This window comes from Mustelus asterias, chromosome 15 (genome assembly GCF_964213995.1).
Source record: "Mustelus asterias chromosome 15, sMusAst1.hap1.1, whole genome shotgun sequence".
Classification (NCBI taxonomy): domain Eukaryota; kingdom Metazoa; phylum Chordata; class Chondrichthyes; order Carcharhiniformes; family Triakidae; genus Mustelus; species Mustelus asterias.
In genome coordinates, this window is record NC_135815.1 from 98198882 (window position 1) to 98223050 (window position 24169).

A 24169-nucleotide genomic window follows, 5' to 3' on the forward strand; every position below is an offset into this window, starting at 1 on the left:
ATGCAAGTTGTTATTAGTATGCTCTGGGATGATGCAAAGTGGAATTAACAGCTGCCAAGACCCCAGTTATATTTTCCGCTTATGAATCACACTCCTGTCGCCTGAAGACTAGGCACCGAGCTCTACTCTTGACTGGTAAATTTTTAATGTTTTGCAAATGCAGTCTGTTTTCTCAAAGTGTTTGAAAGCAACCATTTCTGAGAGGTTCAACAAGGCCCCCAGCACTTTCTCAACCTGCTTGACACCACGTGGGATCTCAACTCCACTCAGCACCACGTCCAAACATAATAACGACGTCTCATTGAGGACGTCTCTCAAGACTGAGTTTTAAAGCCACTTTGAGACCTAGCTAAGGAGCCATGTTGTCATAGTTCTGCAGCTGTCAAACAGAGACATGTGTTACAGTGATGTGAAAGGCAGCTGCATAAATCCACTCTTTCTGTGGATAATAATGTTAATGTGGGCTGCACGAAGGCACAGTGGTTTGCACTGCTGCTTCACAGCGCCAGGGATCTGGGTTCAATTCTAGCCTTTGGGTGACTGTCTGTGCGGAGTCTGCATGTTCTCCCCGTGTCTGTGTGGGTTTCCTCCAGGTGCCCCAGTTTCCTCCCACATGTGCAGGTTAGGGGGATTGGCTGTGCTAAATTTGTCCCTTCGTGTCCAAAGGTGTGTAGGCTAGGGGGATTAGTCATAGGAAATGTGCAGGGTTACAGGGATAGGGCGGAGGAGAGGCCCTGGGGGTGGCACGGTAGGACAATGGTTAGCGCTGCTGCTTCACAGCGCCAGGGACCCGGGTTCGATTCCCGGCTTGGGTCACTATCTGTGTGGAGTCTGCACGTTCTCCCCGTGTCTGCGTGGGTTTCCTCCGGGTGCTCCGGTTTCCTCCCACATTCTGAAAGATGTGCTGGTTAGGTGCGTTGACATGCACAGGTGCCAGACTGTGGCGTCTAGGGGAATTTGACAGTAACTTCATTGCAGTGTTAATGTAAGCCTTACCTGTGACTGATAAATCCTTTACTTAGGTTTGGGGGATTAGCCATGGTAAATTGTCACTTAGTGTCCAAAGATGTGCAGGTTAGGGGGATTAGTCATGGGAAATGTGCAGGGTTTCTGGGGATAGGGCGGAGGAGAGGGCCTGGGTGGGATACTCTATCAGGGAGTCAGTGCAGACACGATGGGTCACATGGCCTCTTCTGCACTATAGGGATTCTATGAACAACTCCAGTCTCTTCAGAAGAGTCCTCCGCGACATCTGCTTCGGTTCACATGTTGGCAACTTGACATTGGCTTTGCACCCTCATTATTCTGTAAAAGAACTTGATGGTCAGAAGAACTCATTTTCATTTTAACCGACTGTGTCTCAGATTCGGACACGAGTTGGGAGATGGTAGTGGTATCAGACATTCTCATATTCGATGTGATGCTTGATTCCTCTTTCAAAGATTCCAGGTGATAAATGTTCAAATTCTTCTGTTGCCTATCCAGCATTCCAATTATGAGAGAGTTTCAATGTTTTTCCATTTCCTAACCACAAGGTAAACTCTGTAGTGGTCTTTGTTCTTCCCTTACCGTTTCCACTTTGGACTAAAAGTCCCATTTAGAATCATAGAATCCCTACAGTGCAAAAGGAGGCCATTCGGCCCATCGGGTCTGCACTGACCCTCTGACAGAACATCTTACCATGGAGACAGCTGACGTTTTCTCATGTACTAGTTGTGTCTGACTAGCTCATCAACAATTCTTCTGTCCATTGAGGGTGGCATGGTGGCACAGTGGTTAGCACTGCTGCCTCACAGTGCCAGGGACCCAGGTTCGATTCCCAGTTTGGGTCACTGTTCTCCCCGTGTCTGCGTGGGTTTGCTCTGGTTTCCTCTCGTAGTTCGAAAGATGTGCGGGTTAGGTGGATTGGCCATGCTAAATTGACCCTAGTTACGGGCGGATTAGCAGGGTAAATATGTGGGGTTACAGGGGTTGTTGTCGGTGCAGGCTCGATGGGCTGAATGGCCTCCTTCTGTGCTGCAGGGATCCTATGATTCGATGATTATGAAATAAAAATGGAAAGTTCTGGAAATTCTCAGCAGGTCTTGACTCTTCTTTGGAATCAGAGTCTTCAATGTTGGACTCAAAACATTAACTGTTTCTCGCCCCACAGCTGCTGCCAGACCTGCTGATTTTTCCAGCAGGTTCTGTTTGCATTGTGCGATTTACTTCCTAATCTGATCTGGCTGGTGAACTCCACTGCACTTTTAATCAGTCACAAACTTGTTAATGTGCAATTTGGTGATTGTGAAGAGACGTAAAAGTTTATCATGGTTTTATAAGTTTGATGACTAAAAATTGAAATGCAGCCACCTCACACAAAGTGATAAGTATTAGCCGTGCGATTGTGTTGTGAGGTGCAGAGCCTATCGCCATTAGATGCATCGACATTGAGGAAGATTAAAGCTCATTGGCTTTCGTGATCGATATTTTGGTTTAGTTCAATTGGTATTGAACAAAGTGTCATGTTACAAGGCTATTGGCAGTACAGCTGTCCCAAGACTCTCATTTCTTGTTATTCTTGTCACCCCCTGCCCTGTTTTATGCTTCCTAGTAGCCAGTTGATTATGGTCTGGGTGTAGGCTCTCTGTCTGCCCTTTCTGTTGGCAGATTTATGTGATCCATCTGAGTCCAAGAAGTGAGAGGAAGGAAGACAATTCGTTTACGTTGTCGCCTGAGGTAATGTCGCTGATGCTGGAAATCTGAAAAAAAACAGAAAATGCTGGGAAGATTCAGCATCTGTGAGGCAGAATTTTCCTGTTCCGCCTGCCATGGGAATCGTAGCAGGCGTGCTAGGACCATGCCAAGGTCCGTTGACCTCGGGTGGGATTTTCCGGTCTTGGGGTGAGCATGGCTGGAAAACCCCGCCGCAGAGTGAGAAGCAGAGTTAATGTTTCGAGTCCAATACCAATCTTCTACGGAACTGAGAAAAAAATATCAACAGACATGCACCAATTCCAGATTTTGATCGATACTACTGAAAAGCTGATCACCTGTCCATATTGTTGGGTGTGTGTGGTTATAAATGGTGTCTCTTCAAGAAGTCTCTGTAGCCCACAGCCAGTTTTTATTAACTACTTGTAACTAGATATATACACAGGAAGGGTGCAGGCTAGGCCCTATCTCCATGCCTAGTGGCGGAATTTCCCAGCCTTTCACGCTGGCGAGATTTTCCGCTTCCGGGTAAGCGTTCTCCAAGGCGGCCTTCAAGACACACGACAACGCAAAATCGCCGAGCAGAGCCAAGTTCCGCACACATGAGGACGGCCTCAATCAGGATCTTGGGTTCATGTCACACTATCTGTAACCCCCACCATTTGGCCTGGGCTTGCAAAATCTTACTAACTGTCCTGGCTTGAGACAATTCACACCTCTTTAACCTGTAATTATCCCTCTCTCCACACGCACTGTTTGTACCTATAAAGATTTGATTATCTGAAAAGGCTCGCATTCCAACCACTATCTTACAATTGTGTCTTTGTCTATATATGCCATGTTTGTGAAGCCTACCTCTCCACTCACCTGATGAAGGAGCAGCGCTCCGAAAGCTCGTGATTCCAAATAAACCTGTTGGACTTTAACCTGGTGCTGTGAGATCTCTGACAAAGGGTCAACCTGACTCGGAATGTAGGCTCTATTCTCTCTCCACAGATGCTGACCGACCTGCTGAGATTTTCCAGCATTTTCTGATTTTGTTTAAGGTTCCAGCATCCGCAGTAATTTGCTTTTAGCCAAATTCTTTGTCCTTGCTTGCAGCAGTGGCGAGGCATGAATGGCTGGAAAATTCTAGCCTCGGTCTCCACATGTCTCTGCTTTATACCACCACTACTTGGAGCAAGATACATATTTACAGGAAGGGTACAGGCTCGGAGCTATCTCCATGCCTAGGGGTGGAACTGAGCCTGGGTCATGTGCCTTCTTACATCACTGGGTGTCAGTCCCACATTAACCCTTTATAGGCCAGACCCTCATTTTTATAGTTAAAATTTATTTATTAGTCACAAGTAAGACTTACATTAACACTGCTATGAAGTTACTGTAAGAAGTCTCACAACACCAGGTTAAAGTCCAACAGGTTTATTTGGTAGCAAATACCATAAGCTTTCGGAGCAGAGCTCCTTCGTCAGATGGAGTGGATATCTGTTCTCAAACAGGGCACAGACCCTAACCAAGGTTTTATATAGCTGCAACATGATTTGCTAACTCTTGCACTCAATCATTGAATCCTTACAGTGCAGCCCTTCGAGTCCGCATTGACTCTCTGACACAGCATCTGACCCAGGTCCTATCCTTGTAACCCCACATATTAATCCACTAATTTCCCTAACTTCCCTAATTTCCCTAATCCACTCCATCTGACGAAGGAGCTCTGCTCCGAAAGCTTATGGTATTTGCTACCAAATAAACCTGTTGGACTTTAACCTGGTGTTGTGAGACTTCTTACTGTGCCCACCCCAGTCCAACGCCGGCATCTCCACATCATGAAGTTACTGTGACAGTCCCCTAGTCGCCACAGTCCAGCACCTATTCGGTTCAATGCATCTAATCAGCACGCCTTTCAGAACGTGGGAGGAAACCGGAGCACCTGGCGGAAACCCGCGCGGACATCGGGAGACCGTGCAAACTCCAGACAAACAGTGACCCAAGCGGGAATCGAACCCCGATGCCTGCGCTGTGAAGCAGCAGTGCTAGCCACTGTGCTACCGCCCAGCCCCATACTACACACCATGCCTCCATATGCATTTCGATGTCAGATTTTCGTAGAGTCCAGACAGTGCAGAAGGAGGCCATTTGGCCCATCGAGTCTGCACCGACCACAATCCCGCCCAGGCCCTATCCCCGTAACCAACGTATTTACCCTGCTAATCCCTGGACATCAGGGTCAATTTAGCATGGCCAATCAACCTAACCCGCACATCTTTGGACTGATAATTGCTAATCATTTTGTCTGATAATCGCTCAGATGAAGCAGGTTTTACTGGGTTAAAGGTGCAATGTAAATGCAAGTTGTTGATATGGAATGAAATGTATCGCTGACAGTGGCAATGGAATAAGGAAAAACAGGAATACAAGGCTTAGTCTGAAAATCACGGGAAATGCATGATTAAGGCATAAAATTCAGAGTTTTGCTTGTGGCAGACCATTGATAGACTGAAAAGCAACCGAATTTCTGACCTTTGTAACATGCTAACCATGAGAAATATTGAAAGTTGTTGCTCGGAGTAAACATTGGGCGCGATCTTATGTCCTCATTGTTTGGCGAGGCGAGGTGGTAAGATTGGGTGAGAGACAAAAACTCAGGTTCACGCCCAGTTACTTGCTTTCCCCGATCTTAGAGTCATAGAATAGAATAGAATCCTCACAGTGCAGAAGGAAGCCATTCGGCCCATCGAGCCTGTACCGACAACAATTCCACCCAGGCCCTATTCCCGTAACCCCACGTATTTACCCTGCTAGTACCCCTGACACTAAGGGGCAATTTAGCATGGCCAATCCACCTAACCCACACATCTTTGGACACTAAGGGGCAATTTTGCATGGCCAATCCACCTAACCTGCACATCTTTGGAGTGTGGGAGAAAACCGGAGCACCCAAAGGAAACCCATGCAGACACGGGGAGAATGTGCAGGCTCCACACAGACAGTAACCCGAGGCCGGAATCGAACCCGGGTCCTTGGCACTGTGAGGCAGCAGTGCTAACTACTGTGCCACCGTGCCACCCCGTTCTGGGTCTGTGCTGCCGGCAAAAGTGTGCAAAGCCATTTTAAATATTTAGGACACGTTTTACAAGTCATTAGTGATGATTCCCCTTTTCTCGCTCGTTCAGTGCTTTGAATTATTTTCATAAGATCGCACCCATTGTTTTTACCCAGTACAGAAATTCACTAATGTCCTTCAGGGAAGGAAATCTGCCGTCCTTACCTGGTCTGGCCTACATGTGACTCCAGAGCCACAGCAATGTGGTTGACACTCAGCTGCCTTCTGAAATGGCCTATGAAGCCACTAAGTTTCAAGGGCAGCTATAGCTGGCCAGCCAGCGAGCCCATGTCCTACAGTCCTAAGATGTGTGAGTTAGGTTGATTGGCCATGCTAAATTGACCCTAGTATTAGGGGGATCAGCAGGGTAAATACGTGGGGTTATGGCAATAGGGCCTGGGTGGGATTGTGGCCAGTGCAGACTCAATAGGCCAAATGGCCTCCTTCTGCACTGTAGGGATTCTATGACTTTGTGAAAAATAATTTAAAACTTCCTCCTTAGCTGCAAGGCCCCATTGAAAAATCATTTATTAATGCACATTTCTGTGGCTTGTTTTGGTTGGGCCTTACTTTAGTTCGAGATCCTGCCCAAAGAGAAAATCAATCTCATTCGACAGATGGTAGAAATCTGGACAGCAAAGCTTTTATTGAAACTTGTCTTATTATTTACCCCCTTGTTGCAAAATCTTGTGTTGAGAACCCACTTATAAAAAGCACAAACATTAGCGTCAGTCAGGATTGCCCCTTAGTGTCCCAGGATGCATCGGTTAGGGAAATTAGTGGATTAATATGTGGGGTTACAAGGATAGGACCTGGGTCAGATGCTCTGTCAGAGAGTCAATGTGGACTCGAAGGGCTGCACTGTAGGGATTCAATGATTGAGTGCAGGAGTTAGCAAATCATGTTGCAGCTATATAAAACCTTGGTTGGGCAGCATTTGGAGTATTGCATACAGTTCGGGTCGCCACACTACCAGAAGGACGTGGAAGCTTTGGAGAGAGTGCAAAGAAAGTTCACCAGGATGTTGCCTGATCTCGAGGGTGTCGGCTATGAGGATTCCTGAATAAACCAGGATTGTTTTCACTGGAAAGACGGAGGCTGAGGGGAGACCTGATAGAGGTCCACAAAATTATGAGAGGCACAGACAGGGTGGATAGTCAGAGGCTTTTTCCCCAGGGTGGAAGTGTCACTTACAAGGAGACACAGGTTCAAGGTGAGAGGAGAAAAAGTTTAAGGGAGATATGTGGGAGAAGTTTTTCACGCAGAGAGGGGTGGGTGTCTGGAACGTGCTGCCAGAGGAGGTGGTGGAAGCAGGCACATAAGCAACATTTAAGAGGCATCTGGATGGTACATGAATAGGGAGGGAATAGAGGGATACGGACCGAGTTAGGGCAGAAGGTTTTATTTGTTTAGTTACGGCATCATGATCAGTATCAGCTCGGAGGGCCGAAGGGCCTGTTCCCATGCTGTACTTTTTCTTGATTCTATGATAGGTGAATTAACACAGCGCCTACGCTTATAAACAGGAATACAGGTATTTGAACGTGGATTATCTTTGTTCAGGAAGTAAAAGGAATGTCTATGTTTATGCAGGGGGGGGGGGTTGCAAAATGCAACCCTTCGACATTTCAAATTTATTCTTTCTGTATTTGGAATCGGAAGTTAAATTTAAATTTTTCAAGGTTCATGTCGCTTCGCAAATACTTGAATACTCCGTTATTCTGCATCTTCAAAGTGTTGCACGGCGGTGGGGGGTGGGGCGGGGAGACCAGTGTACACCTTTCACAAAGTTAAATAGTGCATGAGTTTATTTTATTGGTGTTTATATTTGGGTTAAAGGTACAGGGGCTGAGATTGTTCTGGGATGAAGGGACGTTATGCCCTCCGATTCAAGCAACCCATTCCATATTTTTCTTGTCCATTTTATAAAGTCCCGGAGCGGTGGTCAGCACAGCGGTTACCTTGTGGAATATGATCTTTACTTGTAAAAGAGGAATTTGAACACAATTTTACCCGGTGGTGTAAAAACAAACATGTTTGGTGGGAATTTAACTTCCAGCGTCACTTTGTTATGTTAGGAGCAGATTAGCTTTGACTTGCTGGGAGTGAAATGGTGAGTCCTTTGATGGCGATCCTTAGATCCCTGCGCCTGAAATGTTGAAACTGTAAATAGCGCTTGTCAATATTGACGTCCCTGGAAAAATAGGAAAATCTTAAGATGGGGGTAGTTTAACTTTGTGTGACTGACTGGGCAACTTGAAAGGACTGCACAGACGGTGCGACTTTAAGTAAAAGAAGTGATGAAAAGATTTGAATCAAATGACCACACCTGGCTGCTGTCAGGGTGAGGGGGGGGGGCGGGGGGTTAAGTGAAAATTGTTGACAATATCTGCGTAGCGGCTTTTCCTGTTGGCGGTCGTCATCAAGCGTAGGCGACTCCGCTGCCTTGGGTACTTTGACAAGATGGAAGACAGTCACATACCCAAACATTTTTCTCTCTTGCGAGTTTACCAACCAGACTGAATGGAAAAACAGCAGACAACGGGCGAGATTCTCCGGCCTCTCAGCCGCGTGTTTTCCGCTGGTGGGAGGTGGCGCAGTGTTTACTGGTGGCGGGATTCTCCGGTGTCGCTGCTGTCAATGGGAATTCCCATTGACGTCATCCCACGCTGGCGGGAAACCCCCGGGCGGGGTTGTGCTGCCGGCAGGACCGGAGAATCCCGCCGGGGTGAACGGCCGGAGAATCCCAGCCAGCATATCCCATCTTCCACATCGGAAAATACCTCGGGCAATCCTTACCATGAATGTGTTTTGCTGCCTTCAAAACTTTGGTGAATTAATGATGGATCATAAACTCTTCAATTTTCCTCAACTTATTGTTCTGCAAACAATATCAGCCAGCTACATAAATATCATATTTCCAAGTCTGTTTATGAGAGGAGTTCACACAACAACATGCAGTAAAGACAAGTTATAACTTCTGGTAATATTTTGCTTGGCTGAACAGTAATCTCCCAGCTTTAGCTTTATCCTTCTTTAAAAAACGCTCTTAATATTCTCTGTTGTGTTTGCAGTCAGGCGTTTTCATATCCACGTTTAAGAAAGAAAGATTACGGCTGGAATCTTACCACCATTCACGCCAGCGGGATTTTCCCATCCCGCTGCAGTGAACGGAGATTTGACCGGCTATCAAATTCTCCGACCTCGCTGCAGCGGGAGCGCGGCTTGAGCGGCCGGGAAAATCACGCCCTGCATTTCTGTGGTGCCTTTCACAACCTCAGCATGTTATGATAGGTATCAGCAGATTCCTTAGTGTATTTGGAAATTTGCTTGTGGAAGTATTGCAATTATTTATAAATCCACTGTATTTTGTCCGAACCAGTCAAAATGCGCTTCACTTTCACTGGTGTGACAAACAACTTTCCAAGTTCTCTTTCTGAAGCTGTGTGCTTCACCCCAGTTCTACTTCCCAACTCCTCCCTGCAAGAGTAACCTCAGAGTCATCTTGAGGAACACCTTGGGAGACTTGCTTGTGCATTTATGGGTACCATCAAGCTTTTTATTTTATTACGTGGGGATACATTCTGCACTCTCTCCTTTCCTTCTCCCTTTTAAATACTCTATGAACGGTATGCTTTGTCTGTATAGCATGCAAGAAACAATACTTTTCACTGTATCCCAATACATGTGACAACAATGAATCAAAATCAAAAACTTGAAATATCGTCACATTCAAGGATATTGGACCAGTGCAGGAAAATGGGATTAGCGTGACTTTAGTGGTAGTTATTGTTGGTCAAGACTCGATGGGTTGAAGGGCCTTTTCTGTGCTGTATGACTCAATGCCAGAACTCTACCATCTTGCTCCCCCACGGAATCGGAGCTGGCGAGGGTCCGACAAAGGAAATCTCTGTTGACCTCGGGCGGGAATTTCTGGTCTCGTCCAAGCGAAGCTGTAAATTCCCGCCCTATGACTCCTATGAATGGCATTCTCCCTGGTAGTGATTGATTGAAAAATACACCGGCTGCTGAAAGGATTGTGAGTGTTGCCTCACTCGGGAGCTTACCTGGCAGGGGAGAATCAATGATCAGGCCGTTTGATTCTCCAAGCTATCCCATTGCTCTCCGGGTACACTGACGCCTGCGATGTCCCCAAATGCGGGATACTTGACTGCAGAATTTATGGTAGTGTGGGACTGCGTTCGCACTCTCGGGGCGGCACGGTGGCGCAGTGGTTAGCACTGCTGCCTCACAGCGCCAGGGACCCGGGTTCGATTCCCAGCTTGGGTCAATGTCTGTGTGGAGTTTGCACATTCTCCCTGTATCACCATGGGTTTCCTCCGGGTGCTCCGGTTTCCGCCCACAGTTCAAAGATGTGCAGGTTAGGTGGATTGGCCATGTTAAATTGCCCCTTAGTGTCAGGGGGACTGGCTAGGGTAAATGCTTAGGGTTGTGGGGATAGGGTCTGGGTGGGATTGTGGTCAGTGCAGACTCGATGGGCCGAATGGCCTCCTTCTGCACTGTAGGGATTCTATGATTCTACACATTTGCTACATACCACAGCTCCCTAATTTTATTCATCAAAGTTTGATCTGTTTATTCTTCCACTATCCTTCCTTTTATTCCTGACTCATTCAGGGATATAGTTCCGTCAGCATTGACAGATCTCTCAGCATCAGCAGCAGGGTGTCTGGCTGATTTATTTCTGGTCCCTATTCTGGCCCAGCAGAGTTCAAATAACTTGAGATCCCACTGTTTTTATGGGGAGGTGGGGGGTTGGGCAGTGTCGTCACTGATGGAGTTCTCTGGGTAGTTTTATTTACATTAACAGCTTGCGTCTCTATAGCACCCTTATCGTCATGAAATACCCCAACACACTTCAGAGGAGTGTTATAAAGCAAAATTTGACACACAGACACATGATGAGATATTAATGCAAATGGCTAAAAGCTTGGTAAACGTGGTAGGTTTTAAGAAGCACCTCAGAGAGACAGAGACACAGAAGAAATTCCAAAACTTAGGACCTTGGCATCTGAAGGCACAGCCAGCAATAGTGGAGCGATTAAAATCGGGGATGTGCAGGAGGCCAGAGTTAGAGGAATGCAGAGATTTCGGAGAGTTGTGGGGTTGGGAGAGATTACAGAGATCCTGAGGAGTCAGGGAGGGTTTGAAAACAAAGATGAGAACTTTAAAAGCGAGGCATTGCTCGACCGGTTGCCAGGGTATTATGCCAGTGAGTACAGGTGATGGGTGGATGGGATTTGGTGCAAGTTAAGACAGGGATAGCAGAGATTTGGATGAGTTCAAATTTATGCAGGGTAGGAAGTGTGAGGCCCGCCAGGAGTGCACGGGGATAGTCAAGTCTAAAGTTGATAAAGGCACGAATGGGGGCTACAACAACATGAGCTGAGGCAGGGGCAGGTTTGGGTGAGTCAACGGAGGTAGAAATAGGGGGACTTAGCAATGGTGTGAATAAGTGGTTGGAGATGCATTTCAGAGTCTAAAACACGGCACCAATGTTGTGGCACAGTGGTTAGCAAAAGCGAAACCGCTGGAAAACCTCAGCAGGACTGGCAGCATCTGTAAGGAGAGAAAAGAGCTAACGTTTCCAGTCCAGATGACCCTTTGTCAAAACTTTGACAAAAGCTGCCTGACCTGCTGAGATTTTCCAGCGTTTTCTCTTTTGGTTTCAGATTCCAGCATCCGCACTATTTTGCTTTTCTTTGGCACAGTGGGTTAGCACTGCTGCCTCCACAGCCCCAGGGACCCAGGTTCGATCCCCGGCTTGGGTCACTGTCTGTGCGGAGTCTGCACGTTCATCCCGTGTCTGCGTGGGTTTCCTCCGGGTGCTCCGGTTTCCTCCCACAGTCCGTGCTGCTTAGGTGGATTAGCCATGCTAAATTCTCCCTCAGTGAACCCGAACAGTGTGGCGACTGGGGAATTTTCACACTAACTTCTCTGCAGTGTGAATGGAAGCCTTACTTGTGACTAATAAATAAACTTTAACTTTAACTTTGCAGTGTTAAGGAAAGCCTACTTGTGACACGAATAAATAAAAGAACTGCCTGCTTCAGCCTCCAACAGTTGCCAGGCTCAGTTGCTTTGAAGATGTTCCAAGTTTTGAAGGAACAAAGAAAAACAATATTGACTTCAACCAGTCCCTGTATGGCAGAAGAATGCCTCATCGTACATTACCACCTCCCACTCCCCAATGATCCTGTCTTTCCTGTTTTCACAGTTATCAGATCCTGTAATATCAATATTATTGCTTCAGCAACACAGAATAAGATATAGCTTGTCTTTTTTGAGACTGAGAATTTCTAATAGAAAATTGAGCTGCCGATAGCATGTGGGTAGGTGGCGCCTTGCAGTTGTTTCTTGTTGCACAAATGTTATCCAAATAAAGTATCTGTATTAATGGAGAGCTTAAGAGAGCTTTTTCTCTGTCTGATACGGGAAGTGTTAACAGCTGCTCCCACTTGAGTTACTAACACTTCTGAAGTCGATACGGGTGACTCTGAATGCAGGCTCAGTCCCCTCTACTCCCGCACTCTATGCTTGGGCTCCAATCACATTCTCCAACAGAAATTTTTAAAAAAAACTCCTGCATTCATAGAAATGAAAGCCCGGCGCGGTGGGCCAATTCGGGAACATGATCGGAAAAGCGCCAAATGCTCCGTATAGACGGCCTGACTCGGAATGGATGACATTGCAAGGGAGCAGGAAACCATTCCGTGTAATTACAAAGACCTCGATCCTCAGGTTACCGATACTCTTGAATATTCAGACGGGCACTCTGTTTATTCATCTGGACGGAACGGTGGGGGGGAGGTGCGGAGACGCGGGCGGGGAGCAGGGGGTGTTAGCTGCAGGGGAGCAAGAGGTTAATGCAGGAACCATCCTGTTTGCCATTAGCACAGTTCCAAAGTTGAACGACAGTTAAAAACAGAGTGAAATCCATCTGGCACTTTTTGAAGAATGACTATGTTTAACCGCTCCTGTAAATGTGGACTATGAAAGTGTATTACAAAATAGATATGATTATCTGTAAATAGGATCACATTGGCTATTTATTTCATAGATTTTCATAGAATCCCGACAGTGCAGAAGGAGGCCATTCGGCCCATCGAGTCTGCACCGACAACAGTCCCACCCAGGTCCTATTTCCATAACCCCACGTATTTGCCCTGCTGATCCCCCCCGACACTAGGGGCAATTTAGCATGGCCAATCAACCTAACCCGCACATCTTTGGACTGTGGGAGGAAACCGGAGCACCCGGAGGAAACCCACGCAGACACGGGGAGAAAGTGCAAACTCCACACAGACAGTGACCCAAGGCTGGAATTGAACCCGGGTCCCTGGCACTGTGAGGCAGCAGTGCTAACCACTGTGCCACCCCCATAATCGTTTAAAAAGCATATGATTCCAAAATAAAAATGAATCATCAGATTGTGATATTTCATCCCCGGTGTTAATGATAGAATTGTTGGGTGGGATTTTCCGGGCGTGCTTCCTCGAAGACCAGAAAATCCCGCCTGAGGTGATTTTGGCATAATCCGCTCCCCCGCCTGCTACGATTCCCACGGCGGGTGGGATGGGAAAATTCTGCCCATAGATTCTTTTATTCATTTGTGGGACATGGGCATTGCTGGCTAGCCAGCAGTTATTGCCCATCCCTAGTTGCCCTCAAACTGAGTGGCTCGCTAGGCTATTTCAGAGGGCAATTGAGAGCCAACCACATTGCTGTGGCTCTGGAGTCACATGTAGGCCAGACCAGGTAAGGACGGCAGATTTCCTTCCCTCAAGGACATTAGTGAACCAGATGGGTTTTTCCGACAATCAACAATGGTTTCATGGTCATCAGTAGATTCTTAATTCCAGATATTTTTATTGAATTCAAATTCCACCATCTGCCGTGGCGGGATTTGAACCCAGGTCCCCAGAGCATTAACTGAGTTTCTGGATTCATAGTCTAGTGAAAATACCACTGGGCCATCGCCTCCCCATTTAATAATTAAAACAACCATTTTTCTTTTTGCCTTGCATGAGTTCAAACAATGGAGAAGTAACCATCCACCACCTCCTAAAGTCCCACCTGGATTAATACACTGGCCGTTCAGACGCGAGATCAGAGAGGCCTTGGAAAAAATGAATCCCCCCCCCACCCCCTCTTGCTGCAGTCGGTATCCTGCACAAATATGGTGCCCTTGCGAAGTTTGAGCAGATTCATTTCAGCATCATAGGCGGTACGGTGGCACAGTGGTTAGCACTGCTACCTCACAGTGCCAGGGACCCTGGTTCAATTCCGGCCTCGGGTGACTGTCAGTGCGGAGTCTGCACGTTCTCCCCGTGTCTCCTGTGGGTTTCCTCCCACAGCCCAAAGATGAGCGGATTAGGTTGATTGGCCATGGTAAATTGCCCCATAGTGTCAGGGGGGGGGGTCTAGCTAGGGTAAATACGTGGGATTAGAGGGATAGGGATTGGGTGGATTGTGGTCGGTGCAGACTCAATGGGCCAAATGGGCTTCCTTTGGCACTGTAGGGATTCTATGATTCTATACATATTGTGATAGGATTTGCTTTATTATCAACACAGTACGTAAGTTTTCTTTGGATCGATCTCTTTAATGTGTGTAAACATTTACATGGATGTGTGGGAGTTGTTTGAAGGGGTTTCGAATATTGATAGTGCAAAGGTTCCTGAGAATCTGTGATGCCGTTGTGTTAGTTTTGGTTGCTACAAGCGGGTGTCTGTAATGTACCTTCTGATTCTTCTAATCAATGGACTGGATTCAAGCAATGTTGTTTAATGCGCTTCGTCGAATTCTCGAATGTACAACAAGAAACAGTTTGCTGTTTGGAAGCTGGGGTTGCATCTTTATCCACATCATAGAGTCACAGAATCCCTACAGTGCAGAAGAAGGCCATTCGGCCCATCAAGCCTGCACTGACAACAATCTCACCCAGACCCTATCCTCATAACACCATGCATTTACCCTGCTAATCCCCCCTGACACTAAGGGTCAATTTAGTGTGGCCAATCAACCTAACCTGCACACCTTTGGAGTGTGGGAGGAAACTGGAGCACCCGGAGGAAACCCACGCAGACACGGGGAGAATGTGCTCGATGGGAATGTGGAGTCAAGGCAGCTAGTTGGAGTTAAGGTAGAGATCAGCCATAATCTTATTGATGGGGAGGGGGGAGGAGCAGGTTCGAGGGGCTGAAAGGCCTTCGTTGGTTCCGGTGTTCCTAAGCATGTGGTTGTTCTTCTGAAATTCCTTTGCTTGGAGCCTTATTAATCCACCGTCATGGCCAGCCTTTTGGATGTCTCCGCACCCACTCGCGCACTTAATTCGGCAGCACATACTAAGGTTTCTATTAAAACAAAGTGGTAGTTCCAACAGAAAATAAAGACAACATTTCCCATTGTAAATTGTAACTGAGGTGAAGGCACGGCAGCAAGTGCTTGGAAGGTTTCTATTACTGTGAAAATTGAGCGTGGGTTTTTTTTTATAAACTAGCTCGCTATGTAAACAGGAATATAAATCTATTCTGTCAATGGTGGGAATTTGAGGCAAAGAAATTTGTCTGCACTGAGGTACATCTGAAGCTTTCTGGTTGCAAGTGCTGCGGGTCACAGCAATTTAATTCTAATCAGCTCGAAGGTATGGCGATGATCGTAAATCCTGCACGCCAATCTGCAAAGATGACAGGGCATCAAAAGAAAATACCTTTACCTTCGCAAATGATTTGTGAATGTGGTAATTTTGAGGGAAGCAGGATGAGCTTTTTTCAATTTTTTCTTGTTAAATGAGTTTGACCTGTGTACAAATGGAGACAATTGTAATTGAGATTCAAGATGTGTCAGGTGTTTTTTAATCCTGCCTTGTTTGAACCAATGCCAATTCTTCTTGCTTCGCTAAAGCATCACACCCCTGCTCCGAGTGAAATCTTGCAGATGTAATTTGCTCCATTGTTGCTTTTCATTGCATTATACATAGAAACATAGAAACCCTACAGTGCAGAAGGAGGCCATTCGGCCCATCGAGCCTGCACCGACAACAATCCCAGCCAGGCCCTATCCCTACATATTTACCCCCCCCCACCCCGCTAATCCCTCTAACCTACGCAGCCCAGGACACTAAGGGACAATTGAGCATGGCCAATGCACCGAACCAGCACATCTGTGGACTGTGGGAGGAAACCGGAGCACCTGGAGGAAACTCACGCAAACACGGGGAGATGGTGCAAACTCCACACGTACAGTGACCCAAGCCGGGAATCGAACCCGGGTCCCTGGAGCTGTGAGGCCGCCCTAATCGACTACGTGTTGCAGTCGATTTATCAATTATAATTTCTTTTAAGTGAGGTGCTAAATATTAAGCAAATCTAAAACCAATGGTGGCGTCCATCAGTCAAACACACTGTCCTCCCCTCCCATCTCGAGTGGACAAATTGAACTGGCTTCGCCTTTGGCATGTGTGATCCACAGCTTCGAAGACTCAGTGTTTTCCTAAAGAGGGAACTCGGTCTTCCAAATCTCCCAGCACAGAATATTTGAAGGAGGTTGCTGCAGCTTCGAATTTCCAGGCAACAAAAATCTTGTGGTCGCGACCCCGTGCACTCAATCTCCCCCGCATTGGATCAGGCAGCTTTCTGTCATGCGCTGTTGAGATGTTATTGAAATCATAGAATCTATAGTGCAGAAGGAGGCCATTCAGCCCATCGAGTCGGCACCGACCACAATCCCACCCAGGCCCTATCCCTAGAACCTCATGCACTTACCCTAGCAAGACCCCCTGACACTAAGGGAGAATCTAGCATGGCCAATCCACCTAATCTGCACATCTTTGGAGTGTGGGAGGAAACCCGAGCACCCGGAGAAAACCCACACAGACACAGGGAGAACATGCAAACTCCACACAGGCAGTGACCCAAGCTGGGAATCAAACCTGGCGCTGTGAGGCAGCAGTGCTAACCACTGTGCCCCCGCTTCATCCGTCAAAGGCATTTCTCCTCAATTGAACTGTGACAGGGCCATGCACCCAGAACGAGGGGGCATGGCCTCAAAATAAGGGGGAGCATATTTAGGGTTGAGTTGAGGAGGAACTTCTTCACACAAAGGGTTGTGAACCTGTGGAATTCCCTGCCCAGTGAAGCAGTTGAGGCTACCTCATTGAATGTTCTTAAGGTAAGGAAAGATAAATTTTTGACAATAAAGGAATTAAGGGTTATGGTGAGCGGGCGGGTAAGTGGAGGTGAGTCCATGAAAAGATCAGCCATGATCTTATTGAATGGCGGAGCAGGCTCGAGGGGCCAGATGGCCAACTCCTGCTCCTAGTTCTTATGTTCTTATTATGATCTTACTCCTTCAGTACTGAGATCCCACCATTTCTGTGCGACTGTCAGTGAAATTTCTGGGGTGGGATTTTCTGGCCTCTGATCGGCGTGTTTCTCGGCAGCTGGAGATGGTACGCCATTGGCCAGCGGTGGGATTTCCCATTGTCTGCACCCCGTGCGCGCTGGGAAACCCGCTGGCGGCCGGCTGGGGGGGGCGCCGTCGGCCGGACCAGAGAATCCAGCCAGCGTGAACAGACGGCAAATTATGGCACAGGTCTCTGCAAGGTGGTAGCGAGTATTTTGCACAGAGTAGCTGTTGGTTTCTGCATGTCACACTTTGTGCGGCCACATGCAGTGAATAGTTAAGAGCTTTCTAACAGGAGAGGTTGTCACCCTTGATGGCAGCTGATGGCTTTGCACATTGCTTCAGCTGTCAAACTCTGTCACAGTGGCATTGTACTGTAATAAAATGTCCAGCAGCCACCCAGACTTGAACTCTGATGTCAGTGTGCTTTTATCTGCTACTTGATACTTCATATGCCGCACCGCGGGGATTGTAAGGGTGGGGGTGCGGTACATTCCAAGATGGTGCCAACTACAGGCAGTACTCAGAAAATCCCGACAGTACACAAGGAGGCCATTCGGCCCATCAAGTCTGTACCAACCACAATCCCACCCAGGCTCTATCTCCATAACCCCACACCTTTTACTCTGCTTTTCCCCCTGACACTAGGGACAATTTAGCACGGCCAATCAACCTAACCCACACATCTTTCAACTGTGGGTGGAAACCGGAGCACCCGGAGGAAACCCACGCAGACACGGGGAGAACATGCAAACTCCGCACAGACAGTGACCCGTGGCTGGAATTGAACCTGGATCCCTGTGAGGCAGCAGTGCTAACCAGTGTGCCACCGTGCCGCCTTCAAAGAAATTGAGAAATACAACTCAAGCAGAATTACTTTCTGCAGTCTCTCTCTCATTGGCGTCTGGTAGAGAAGTGCACTTCCGTAGATGTATGAGGGTGGGAGAAGGGAGGGAGGCAATTTTCAGCCAATCAATAATTCATTTTAAATTCAAAGTTTCTTGGGTTGTGTTTTCACTTTTCATGCAACCAGAAATTCCGGCTTAAAATTGCGCCCGTTTTGAGATTTCAAGAAGAAATTAGATATAGCTCATGGGGCAAAAGGGATCAAGGGATATGGAGAGAAGGGGGGGATCAGGATATTGAATTTGATGATCAGCCATGATCAAAATGAATGGTGTATTAGGCTCAAAGGGCTGAATGGCCTACTCATAGAGTCATAGAGGTTTACAGCATGGAAACAGGTCCTTCATCCCAACTTGTCCATGCCGCCCAGTTTGTACCACTAAGTTCGTCCCAATTGCCCACATTTGGCCCTTATCCTTCTGTACCCATCTTACCCATGTAAAAGTAAAGTTTATTTATTAGTCACAAGTAAGGCTTATAGTAACACTGCAATGAAGTTACTGTGAAATTCCCCTAGTCGCCACACTCCGGCGCCTGTTCGGGTCAATGCACCTAACCAGCACATCTTTTGGACTGTGGGAGGAAACAGGAGCACCCGGAGGAAACCCACGCAGACACGGGGAGAATGTGCAGACTCCGCACACACAGTGACCCAAACTGGGAATCGAACCCGGGTCCCTGGCTTTGTCTGTTCTTGCAGAAAATCACCTAAAAACGCTTAAACCCCTCTAACAAGGGCAAAACATTTTTTTAAAAACCATCAGTTGCCATTAGCACTGAAAATGTATGTGAGCGACCTATCACACTGCGCCGTGCACTCCTGCAGTCCACCTCTCATGAGAAGCAATGATATAAAGTGGTATTTAAGATTCATTGCCTCAGAGGGCACACTTAAATTAACTTGCAGCAAGTTCATGATACGTAATCGACTTTTTTATGGAATGTCGCATTTGCATGTTTTAATGCCTGTCTTCAAAAAGGCAGGCATTCCCGAGGAAATGAATGGTGATGGATATTTCAGCTGGGCCAGGGGTTGTAATTTTACATTCCTGCGGGATAAAACACTTACGCCTATGTATAGGGTAAGGCAATAGAGACTGGCTCAGTTAGATTTTGACCTCAGAGCTACATTGTCATTGATGAAATAAAGTAGCCTTTTATTTGTGTCAAATGAAATTAAGGAATCCTTTAGAAGTTTGAGTATTGAAAACAAACCATTGCTTTGTGAACAAAAAAATGTGAAAGAATGTTAATTTACCAGGGAGTAGAATATCTAGGTCGAATTAGGTTGGTAGATTTAAATAAACTGGTTGTTGACATGAAGGCCTAAAGTTACATTATACAATGCAGTAATGTGGGTTTACAGAAAGAATTTCAAGCATGCCAAGAATTGAAATGTAATCCATCGTGACACATTCGTAATGAAATTCACAGGACCTTTGGTAACTGGCTTCAAAGTCGAATGCATCTTCTGGTAATAAAATGAAATCTGTCAAGTTATCGTTTAATACGGCAGGTCAGTTTAATTACTTGACATGAGTGCCTGAGGTAAGATTTGGGGGATTATCCGATTCACGGTAGCCCTTTCAAACGCGAGAGATTGCTGGTTCTCCTCCAGTTCCAATCGCCTCTGCTTGCCTCCATTGGCAATGGGGATTCCAATTCAAGAGCATCGCGTACGTGTAGAAAGCAAAGCAACCATTGTTACCTTTGAAGAGGAAAGTGCCTCTACCCCACCCTCCACCCCAGAGTTTGCACGTTTTCCCTGTGCCTCGGTGGGTTTCCTCCGGGTGCTCCAATTTCCTCCCACAGCCCAAAGATGTGTAGGTTTGGTGGATTGACCGTGCTAAATTGCACCTTAGTGAGCCAAGATGTGCAGGTTAGGGGGATTGGCCATGCTAAATTGCCCCTCAGTGTCCAAAGATGTGCAGGTTAGGTGGATTGGTCATGCTAAATTGCACCTTAGTGACCCAAAATGTGAGGGTTAGGGGGATTAGTGGGGTAAATGCGCGGGGTTACGGGGTGGGTCTGAGTAAGATGCTCTGTCGGAGAGTCTGTGTAGTCTTGATGGGCCGAATGGCCTCCTTCTGCACTGTAGGGATTCTAACCCAAACCCTGTCAATATCAGCAGTTTGTATCTTGCTGTGTTTGTTTTCTCTAATAAGGATCTATTAATTGTTGCTTGAAATGCAGCTCTTTGCTCCAAAATGGAACGGAAATGTGGTTAAATGTTTGCTGAACTAAATATGGGAAAGACCTTTACGTTGCCCAATCCACAGGGTTGGTTGGATGCTTCACCAGAAAATGAAGGTGCAGATTCTGTTGCTGTTTAAGTTGCAGATTCTGTTGCTGTGTACTATTGTCCTCTTTGTTGCTGCATGCATTCCAAATTAAAATTGAAGTGACAAATTTAAGCTTAATTTCAGACCTTCACAAAGTGAATGATGCATAAAATAAATGTGTTAAACCTTTTATTTCTTTGAAAAGCTTTTGTCGAGACCACTAAATATTTTCTTTAAAAAGACGAGATCTGAAATTCCAGTTATTTGCTAAAAGAATGAAACCACAAGATTCCATGTTTTACAACAAAAGAAATGTTACTGTAGAAGAGTCAATAAAAAAGTAAGTGATGAATACTATCTGAGATAGCCCACTATGCTCTAACATTCAGAATCGCCAGAAGTCAAACAGGCAAATTGTGATCAATTTTTAAAAAATTATTTCATGGGATATGAGTTTCGCTAATAATGCCGACATTTGTTGCTCGCACTTATCTGCCTTTGAACTGAGTGGCTAGATAAGCCATTTCAGAATGTAGTTAAGAGCCAAGGACCTGGAGTCACATGTTGGCCAGACCACATAAGAACGGCAGATTTCCTTCTTTAAAGGACGTTAGTGAGCCAGATGGGCTTTTACGACAATTGATAGTGGTTTCATGGTCACCATTACTGAGACTAATTTTTAATTCAAGATTTATTAATTGAATTTAAATTCCACCAGCTGCCGTGGTGAGATTTTAACCCTTAGAATCATAGAATCCCTACAGTGCAGAAGGAGGCCATTCAGCCCATCGAATCTGCACCGACCACAATCCCGCCCAGGCCTCATTCCCATAACCCCACATATTTACCCTGCTAATCCCCTTGACACTAGGGTCAATTTTGCATGGCCAATCAACCTAACCTGCACATCTTTGGACTGTAGTAGGAAACCGGAGCACCCGGAGGAAACCCACGCAGACACGGGGAGAATGTGTAAACTCCGCACAGACAGTGACGTGAGGCCGGAATTTAACCCAGGTCCCTAGCGCTGTGAGGCAGCAGTGCTAACTAATGTGTCACTGTGCTCACCTGAAGAAGGGGCTTAGAGCTTCGAAAGCTTGTGTGGCTTTTGCTACCAAATAAACCTGTTGGACTTTAACCTGGTGTTGTTAAACTTCTTACTGTGTTTACCGCCTTGTCCCCAGAGCATTAATTTGGGCCTCTGGATTACTAATCCAATGACATAACTATCAGCATGGCACTGTCTCCCTCAGTGTATAACTCTAAACTATAAATTACATGTTAAATGGTAGCTACAACTAAGGCAAATCTCAAATTGGCTTCCACAGAGCATATAGGTCATCAAACAAAGTCACCACGTCCTTAAAAACCCTGTCATCCCTCCGAAGAATTGCAGTTCCTCTTCTGAATCCCAGCCAACAACAGAACAGCAGAGCACAGCCAACCAGGGTTCTGGTCACTGTCTGTGTGGAGTCTGCACGTTCTCCCTGTGTCTGCGTGGGTTTCCTCCGGGTGCTCCGGTTTCACCCCACAGTCCGAAAGATGTGCCAGTAGATTGGCCGTGCTAAACTGACCCTGGTGTTAGGAGGATTAACAGGGTAGACGTATGGGGTTACGGGAAAAGGGCTGGGTGGAATTGCAGTCAGTGCAGACTCGATGGGCCAAATGGCCTCCTTCTGTACTGTAGGGATTCTAAATGGCACACACATGCAGCATCACCTCAACTTGGCCTGGATGATGTGGATCCTCCAATTGCAGCAACAGAAACAGCTGCAGTTGCCTTTTCTTGGCTTCTGGCTCTGGACTCTTGCCTCCATTCTACCACTGGACTCATCAACTGCTGCTACTGAGCTTGGATGGCTCAGCACCCTTGATGGATCAGTTTCAGTCTGCTCAGAAGTTTTGGTTTCCAACTCTCAGTTTCAGTTTTGGTTTCATAGAGTCACAGGGCGGGATTTTCCGACCATGCTCGCTCTAAGACCAGAAAATCCCGTCCAAGGTCGACGGACCTTTGCATGGTCCGTGTCCCACCCGCTACGATTCCCGTGGCGGGCGGGACGGGAAATAATCCATAGAGCGTTACAGCATAGAAAGAGGCCCTTCAGCCCATTGTGTCCGTGCTGGCCATTGAACACCTATCCTAATCCCATTTTCCAGCACTTGGTCCATAGCCTTTTATGCTATGACATTTCAAGTGCTCATCTAAATGTTTCTTAAATGTTATGATGTGGAGATGCCGGCGTTGGACTGGGCTGGGCACAGTAAGAAGTCTCACAACACCAGGTTAAAGTCCAACAGGTTTATTTGGAATCACGAGCTTTCGGAGCACTGCCCCTTCATCAGGTAAGTGTGTTTGAAAGACTGACCTGAGGAAGGAGCAGCGCTCTGAAAGCTCATGGTTCCAAATAAACCTGTTGGACTTTAACCTGGTGTTGTGCGACTTCTTACTGTTCTTAAATGTTGTGAGGCTTCCCGCCTCTCCCACCCTTTCAGGCAGTGAGTTCGGGATTCCCACCACCCTCTGGGTGAAAATGTTTTTCCTCAAATCCCCTCTAAATCTCTGGCCCCTTACCTTAAATCTGTATCCCGTGGTTATTGACCCTTCTACTCAAGGGAAACGTTTCTTCCGATCTACCTTATGCATGCCCCTCATAATTTTATACACCTCAATCCACGTCTCCCCTCAGCCTTCTCTGTTCTAAGGAAAATAACCCCAGCCTCACTAGTCTCTCCTCACGTCTGAAACGCTCCAGCCCAGGCAACATCCTGGTGGATTTCCAGTGCACCCTTTCCAGTGTAATCACATCCTCCCCTTAATCTTTTCTGTCTTCCCTTTCTGTTTTCCATTGGTTTGCCTCACAAAGGATAAACTTTGAAAGATTCCGTCACACATCCAATAACTCCCAAACACCTCAGGGGAGTTAGAATCCCTACAGAAGGAGGCCATTCAGCCCATCGAGCCTGCACCGACAACAATCCCCATAACCCCACATATTGCCACCTGACACTAAGGGGCAATTTATCATGGCCAATCCACCTAACCTACACATCTTTGGACTGTGGGAGGAAAAAGGAGCGCTTGGAGGAAACTCATGCAGACACGGGGAGAACTCCACATAGTCAGTAACCCAAGGCCGGAATTGAACCCAGGTTCCTGGCACTGTGAGGCAGCAGTGCCGACAGTGTTAACAAGATGGAACTTGAAAGGAAAGTGAACAGAAAGAATGCACACCTTGGATCATTTTTTTGCTGTATGAATTTTTACTTAAACCAATAAAATCAACCTATAATTTTTTTTTGAGAGTCAGATTTGGAAACAAGTGTAAATAATATTGCTGTCGGCAGAATATAATTACCTCCTAACTGTTGAGTAATGTATGAATTATGGAAATTATTCCTGTCTGAATAAACATGATACATTTTAGAATTCAGTGATAACTTCATTGATAACGTACATATTCCAATGTATTATTTTATCAAGGAATTCTGTTTCCAAGGTTGTACATTAATTTAATCACACGCATCTTGTGTCCTAAATAGTGCAAAATGGTGAAAGTTTTAACCTAAGGACTTTAGGCCGACAAGTTGACCCAGACAGCTTCCATTTGTTTGTGTGTTACTATAAAACCCCCAATGGCCATGAAGCTATGGTTTGATTTGATTTATTATTGTCACATGTATTGGGATACAATGAAAAGTATTGTTTCATGAAAAGTATTGTTTCTTGCGTGCTATACAGACAAAGCATACTGTTCAT

The 24169-nt window shown here is 46.4% G+C and overlaps 1 protein-coding gene and 1 non-coding gene across 4 annotated transcripts in view; both read left to right on the forward strand.

Moving 5' to 3' along the window:
* macrod2 (mono-ADP ribosylhydrolase 2) overlaps positions 1-24169 on the forward strand; it is a 937884-nt gene that overhangs the window by 353949 nt on the left and 559766 nt on the right. The gene's annotated exons all lie outside the window — the stretch shown is intronic.
* LOC144504947 (U1 spliceosomal RNA) lies at positions 9857-10012 on the forward strand. Its single transcript, XR_013499734.1, has one exon. It is a non-coding gene; the product is annotated as a U1 spliceosomal RNA (small nuclear RNA).